The following is a 7,785-nucleotide window of genomic DNA, read 5'->3' on the forward strand; positions in this document are numbered from 1 at the left end:
GAAGAATGAATCGAATTTCAAAATCAGAATTATCGCATTTCAACACGTTTTCCCCTCAGTTTCAACAAACTGCCACGGTTCTTTCCCTCTCAGTGCAAATTGTAGTACCTTGTAATAAATGCTTTGAATTTGGGACACTGCTTTTGAACATCCCCATCTTGTCAGTCTGTACATTAGACAAGCAATCTCGGTGGCGTTTGAGCGTATGCGCGTGCGTGCGTTCATGCGTGCATGGGCCTTGCGGACGCGTTTAATACTTGGTATAATTAATGCAGAAAAGGACGGGCGCTGTGGCGGGGTGGTAAAACGTCGGCCTCTTAATCGGAAGGTCGAGGGTTCGAATCCCGGCCGCGGCCGCCTGGTTGATTAAGTGTGGAGATTTTTCTGATCTCCCAGGTCAACTTATGTGCAGACCTGCTAGTGGCTTACCCCCCTTCGTGTGTACACGCAAGCACAAGACCAAGTGCGCACGGAAAAGATCCTGTAATCCATGTCAGAGTTCGGTGGGTTATAGAAACACGAAAATACCCAGCACGCTTCCTACAAAAACGGCGTATGGCTGCCTTAATGGCGGGGTAAAAACGGTCATACACGTAAAATTCCACTCGTGCAAAAACACGGGTGTACGTGGGAGTTTCAGCCCACGAACGCAGAAGAAGAAGATTAATGCAGAAATACCTTAACACTGTGGGTTTAAACAGAACTTTATTGATTTTTAGTATCGTGACATACAAAATATGACATTGAGGCTCCGAACTCCAGAATAAATCAACGAATCCAAATCCTTATCATTGTTACATCTGCGAGATTTAAAAGTCGAGAAACTGAATTTTTGTCTTAAATTGTCCTCGATTCCTACATTTCCATGGGATTTGTTTGCCAGATGAATATATAACCACCAGCAAAACATAAATAACAAGTCTCGTAAAGCGAAATTAATTCATTTAGTCAATCTGTCGAACTCACAGAATGAAACTGAACGCACTGCGTTTTTTCACCAAAACAATAGCTTTGCCAATCGTGCTGAACGCTTAAAGTGACAACAGCCAGAAAAGCGCTGTAGCACTGCAGCTTAACAGGAAAGCGCGCTTTTCTCTATTCTTTTTAACTTTCTGAGCTTGTTTTTAATCCAAACATAACATATTTATATATTTTTGGATCCAGAAAAAATAAAGAATAAGATGAAATTTTTTTTGGATCGATTACTAAACTGTTAATTTTAATTAGAATGTTCAGATTTTTAATAACCAAACTCATTAATTATTTTTAAGCTTCAAAGCTGAAATGCAATCCCATAGTCTGGGCTTCCTCGAAGTCCTTGCTTGAGTAAAAAATGAACGTCACCACATGCACAGTGTGGCCTCAACTTTTGCGGATATGACGTCATTCAAAAATAGTTATAAAAAATAAAGGAAACAAGTGCAGGGATATCATCTGGGAAAACTTCGATGTAAAATTTAATAAAGATCGGTCCGGTCGTTTTCCTGGAATTGCTGTGTGCGCACACACACACACACACACACACACACACACACACACACACACACACACACACACACACACACACACACACACACACACACCCACACCCACTCACTCACACACACACACGCAAACACACACACACACATACATACACACACACACACACACACACACACACACACACACACACACACACACACACACACACACACACACACACACACACACACACACCACTACCCTCGATCGTCTCGATTCCCGTTCTATGTTAAGACAATTAGTCAAAACTGACTGAATGCAAATAATGCAAATGAACTAAATGTGGCCTCTGATGCAGAAGAATGTTGCCTATTCACATTGATATCACCAATTAACAATGGTACGGAGCTTTTTCCGGTTTATCTCCAATGCACGAGTGTCTCAATGACAAGATAGCGATTGTTCCTTGAAGCTTTATCCCCATTTACATTGTTTGGTTGGTTAAACTTTACTTATTTAGTTAAATAACATGTTCGAGTTAATCATTGTAGGTTTGTCTTATTTACAGCACAGTGAAGGAACCATGGATGTTTTACACAGAACTATTCTCCAGAGAACTTTTCTCTGTTTTAGATCCATTATCTTTAACCCATCTTTGATTTACGGTTATAATGTATAATATTGTCGGACATTGTTACAAGTAAATCCGTAATCAACATTTGTTTTCACCTCCTGCGAAAAAAACAATTCTACAACCGGCAGAACTCCGCTTTTTACATTTAGTCAAGTTTTGACTAAATGTTTTAACATCGAGGGGGAATCGAAACGAGGGTATGGTGTATGTGCGGGTGTCTGTGTGTGTGTCTGTGTGTGTGTGTAGAGGGGGGGGGGGGGGGGGGGGGGCATCGAGACGAGGGCCGTGGTGTATGTGTGTGTGTGTGTGTGTGTGTGTGTGTGTGTGTGTGTGTGTGTGTCTGTGTGTGTCTGTGTGTGTCAGTGTATTAGGGCGTGTGTGTGTGTGTGTGTGTGTGTGTGTGTGTGTGTGTGTGTGTGTGTGTGTGTAGAGCGATTCAGAGAAAACTACTGGACCGATCTTCATGAAACTTGACATGAGAGATCCTGAGTATGATATCTCCAGATGTTTATTTTCATTTTTTTGATAAATATCTTTGATGACGTCATATCGGGCTTTTCGTGAAAGTTGAGGCGGCACTGTCACGCTCTCACTTTTAAACCAGATTGGTTGAAATTTTGGTCAAGTAATCTTCGACGAAGCCCGGACTTTGGTATTGCATTTCAGCTCGAAGGCTTAAAAATCAATTAATGAGTTTGCTCATTAAAGTTGTCATTAAAATCGATTTTTCGCAAACAGATTTAAAATTGATTGCATCGTATTTTTCATCACATTCTGAATCTAAAAATATATACATATGTCATGTTTACTCTTAAAATGTGATTACAATTAACGAAAATAGATTAATTAGTCTTACGATTAAAATGTAAGAAATCGATCCAAAAATGATTTCATCTTATTCTTTATCATTTCCTTATTCCAAAAACATATAGATGTGATAGGTTGTATTCAAAACAAGCTCAGAAAGTTCAGAAGACTACAAAAAAGCGCGCTTTCCTGCTTAGCACAATATAATACGCTACCGCGCTATTCTGGCGTGTGAATTTCACTGCGTTTTGCACGTGGGAGGTGAGCGATTTCCTTCTCGCGGGGATTGACGAAGCTGTACTGTCTTGGAGAAAAAATACGGTGCGTTCAGTTTCATTCCGTGAGTTCGACAGCTTGACTAAATGTAGTAATTTCGCCTTACGCGACTTGTTCTTTTTTCCTACCCCCTGTAAGCAGAATGATAATTGAAACTTAAATGGCCCATAAAAAGTCATATCTTCCCCGGAGACTTCTGTTTTCGTCCCCTTAGCAAGGGCCACACGAGTTGACATGTTCGCCATGAATATATGAATGACAGGTATTAGTCACACACGCACACGAAGTGCTTTGATTTTTGTTGAGTTAAGGAAGTGTCGTCAGTAACTCAGTGCAATGTTTGCACTGAAAGGAGTTTTTTCTTAAAAAGGCACATTGGCCACTGACGCGGTAATTTTTCACGTACGTGCAAATTAAAAATTCATTTTAAAACCCGGCAACCGGATCTTATCATTGAATTTGCTTGATATTCACGACTTTAAAGCACATTAAACTCGAATTGGATTCTTGTATAAGTACATTCTGATCAGTCATCGCTCAACGGCTATCGCCAGTTATCTCTCTGCTACAGTCCTACGCGAATCTATACATATAATAAAAGAGAGTGTCTGTCTGTGTGTCTGTGTGTCTGTGTGTCTGTGTGTCTGTGGTCGCCATACCTCAGAGATGGCAAGAGGCAGGAACAAGATATTTTGCATGCACACTCCCTAGGTGCCGCAGATGTGCACCTGGGTTTTAGTTTCTCCAGACATTGTTTCCTTCCTCGGATAATGACCCTCCCCATCTATCAATACAGTCTACATAGTACAAGGGAGGTAAGTCATGCTTTGTCACCCACGGAAGGGAGGTAACTCTCATCAAACCAGTATACCGTGTAATTCTCAAGGGTTACCCCCCGCCCGCTATCATCCCGCCCCCACCCCCCCCCCCCCCCCCCACACACACTAACCCTGCCCCCTGCTGTGCAAGGCCAGTTCAGTGCCTGGTGATCACATGTAGCAAGCACATAATGCCAGTGATATTACAGACTCTCTATCGCTCCTATGAGGAGAAGAAATGAAGAAGAAAAGTTAACCGGACAGTTCAGGAAATTTCTAGAAGCAAAGGGAGGTAACTCTTACTTTGTATACATTGAAGGGAGGTATCTTCTCTTCTAATGCAGGCACGCCTGATCAGTCTTTACAGAATATATAGAGTCGATGTTAGACCTGGTTTTCAAGTATCTAGAATTTTCCTAAGAAAAGGAGATAACTCAAGTCAAAAAGTTATTTTTCAGCAAAAAGAGTGTGTTGATGGTGATGCTTTCACACTGTCAGTCCCAGCCTTTTAATCCAAATGTATGAGCTCACACTTTCATCTATCGCTTATTCTCATTGGAATAAGATTCTAGAAGTTTCTGAGAGAGAGGGAAATGTAAAAGAGAGTGTCTGTCTGTGTGTCTGTCTGTCTGTCTGTCTGTCTGTGGTCGCCATACCTCTGAGATGGCAAGAGGCAGGAACAAGATAGTGTGCACGTACAGGTGCCACAGATGTGCACCTGGGTTTTAGTTTCTTGATTCACTGTTTCCTTTCTCAGATTATGGACCTCCCATTTATTGAATACAGCCTATATGGTGCAAGACCAGTTCAGTGCCTACTGTTCACCTGTAGCAAGCACATCATGCCAGTGATATTAGAGACTCGCTGTTGCTCCTATGAGGGGAAGAAATGAAGAATGAAAAATTAACTGGACAGTTCCGGAAATTTCTAGAAGGTAAGGGAGATAACTGTTCACCTGTAGCAAGCACATCATGCCAGTGATATTAGAGACTTGCTATTGCTCCTATGAGGGGAAGAAATGAAGAATGAAAAATTAACTGGACAGTTCCGGAAATTTCTAGAAGGTAAGGGAGATAACTCTTTTTTGTCTGTGGTCGCCATACCTCTGAGATGGCAAGAGGCAGGAACAAGATAGTGTGCACGTACACTCCCTAGGTGCCGCAGATGTGCACCTGGGTTTTAGTTTCTTGATTCATTGTTTCCTTTCTCAGATTATGGACCTCCCATTTATTGAATACAGCCTATATGGTGCAAGACCAGTTCAGTGCCTACTGTTCACCTGTAGCAAGCACATCATGCCAGTGATATTAGAGACTCGCTGTTGCTCCTATGAGGGGAAGAAATGAAGAATGAAAAATTAACTGGACAGTTCCGGAAATTTCTAGAAGGTAAGGGAGATAACTCTTTTTTGTCTGTGGTCGCCATACCTCTGAGATGGCAAGAGGCAGGAACAAGATAGTGTGCACGTACACTCCCTAGGTGCCGCAGATGTGCACCTGGGTTTTAGTTTCTTGATTCATTGTTTCCTTTCTCAGATTATGGACCTCCCATTTATTGAATACAGCCTATATGGTGCAAGACCAGTTCAGTGCCTACTGTTCACCTGTAGCAAGCACATCATGCCAGTGATATTAGAGACTCGCTATTGCTCCTATGAGGGGAAGAAATGAAGAATGAAAAATTAACTGGACAGTTCCGGAAATTTCTAGAAGGTAAGGGAGATAACTCTTTTTTGTCTGTGGTCGCCATACCTCTGAGATGGCAAGAGGCAGGAACAAGATAGTGTGCACGTACACTCCCTAGGTGCCGCAGATGTGCACCTGGGTTTTAGTTTCTTGATTCATTGTTCAGTCCTTTCTCAGATTATCGACCTCCCATTTATTGAATACAGCCTATATGGTGCAAGACCAGTTCAGTGCCTACTGTTCACCTGTAGCAAGCACATCATGCCAGTGATATTAGAGACTCGCTATTGCTCCTATGAGGGGAAGAAATGAAGAAAGAAAAATTAACTGGACAGTTCCGGAAATTTCTAGAAGGTAAGGGAGATAACTCTTTTTTTGTATCCAAACAAAGGAGGTAAAGCTAATGATAATGGGATAGCGAGCGTCTTAAATTGCTACAGGACTCCGCTTACTCCCGGGCGAAGCCGGGCTTAACTGCTAGTCTATCAAAATAAGAATACAGGGTTATCTCCCATAATTATGTTTTTCGCGAGCACTGATCTAAATTTGAGATCAGTGTTCGCGAGACGAAAATGATTGCAGATTGGCCGACTTCGACAGTGATCTCTGTTCTGTTCTTCACAGTTATGATAAAGACATCGTTCTAAGGTCAAAACAAGTCGAAATTTTGGGACTGCTGCCGGAAGGAGACCGTAATATTTGGTTTCATCACTGTCAACTGGTTACAGAAAAAATCGTCTGCTCCAGTGAGCGCCGAAACCAAACGGTGATTATCACGTGACACTTTTGCCATATTTAGAGTTGTTTGCACAGTAAATACAGCCGCGAAAAATAGCTCGCTTGAAACTGTCTTACATATCAATTCCTTTGTAATTTAAAAATTACAAAACACCATGAAAAATCTTTATCGACGATCGCGAATCTGCTTATATCAATAATACATTACAAAAAGCTCTAAATATGTTTAAAAAAAATCGGTTTCCTTGCCAGACAGAATGAGCCGAACTCATTTTGACCTGAGGTCAGGATGGTATAAGTATTGATCGAAATATTTGACAAAAGTCTTGTAATTTAAGGCAAACTGAATTCTTGTATTGAAATCTTTCACAATATGCACTAAATTTAGGTGAATTGCATTCCTTACTGAGACAGCTTGAAAATGTTGAATTTTCCTTATTTGTTCTTCCTGCACTTAATCAACATAATTTAGATTTCTCAGAAATAATGTATACAGTGTCGTGAGTGTCGAGTTATTTCCCGAGTCAGAATTTGCTCTGTACATACTTGTCACAATCGCACGTACCAAAACACACACACACACACTAACACACACACATACACACACACACACACACACGCACGCACGCACGCACGCACGGACGCACGCATACACATACACACACACACATAAACGCACACACACACACACGCACACGCACGCACGCACGCACACACACACACACATACATACACGAACACACACAAACAAACACACACACAAAAACACACACACACACACACACACACACACACACACACAAACACACACACACACACACACGCACAGAGGAAACACCACCATCCCCACATAGCTTCCAACAGGACCAACGAAATAAACAAGAAAGAGACATTTTTAAACCGTTCACCTGTGGTTGTCTCGGGACTGTTTCGCTCGGGAGTATAACATATAACCACTTCTTATGATTAGTTGTTTGTTTACTTTGCTTTATTTTATTCCATGATTTGTATGCTTATGAAAAAAAATTCTTTTTTTTTTTTGTATTTTCTTTTGATCGATGTTATGTTTTGGCGTAAAGCGCTTCGAGATATGCACAGGACTTGCGCTATAGAACAGATTTTTATCATTATAAAATAATCATCATAAATAATTCACGAATGCAAACAAAGTACAGTATAGCAATAGGTGTACGTACGTTAACAAACTACAGGGCGACGTGAGTATATAATTATGGGCTTGTCAAATATGCGTCGGGCTAATGCGGGCACGGCAGGTCCGATCCAACAAGTTCGCAGTTTGGAAGACTGAACACGGATGTTAGAATCAGTCATCGCGCGAAACGGATGTAGTCTATCGTTCACT

The 7,785-nt window shown here is 41.4% G+C and overlaps 1 protein-coding gene across 2 annotated transcripts in view; it reads right to left on the reverse strand.

Moving 5' to 3' along the window:
• The window catches only part of LOC138981441 (uncharacterized), a 102,100-nt gene that overhangs the window by 18,057 nt on the left and 76,258 nt on the right, over window positions 1-7,785 (reverse strand). The window lies entirely within an intron of this gene.

Source organism: Littorina saxatilis, linkage group LG12 (genome assembly GCF_037325665.1).
Source record: "Littorina saxatilis isolate snail1 linkage group LG12, US_GU_Lsax_2.0, whole genome shotgun sequence".
Taxonomy (NCBI): Eukaryota; Metazoa; Mollusca; class Gastropoda; order Littorinimorpha; family Littorinidae; genus Littorina; species Littorina saxatilis.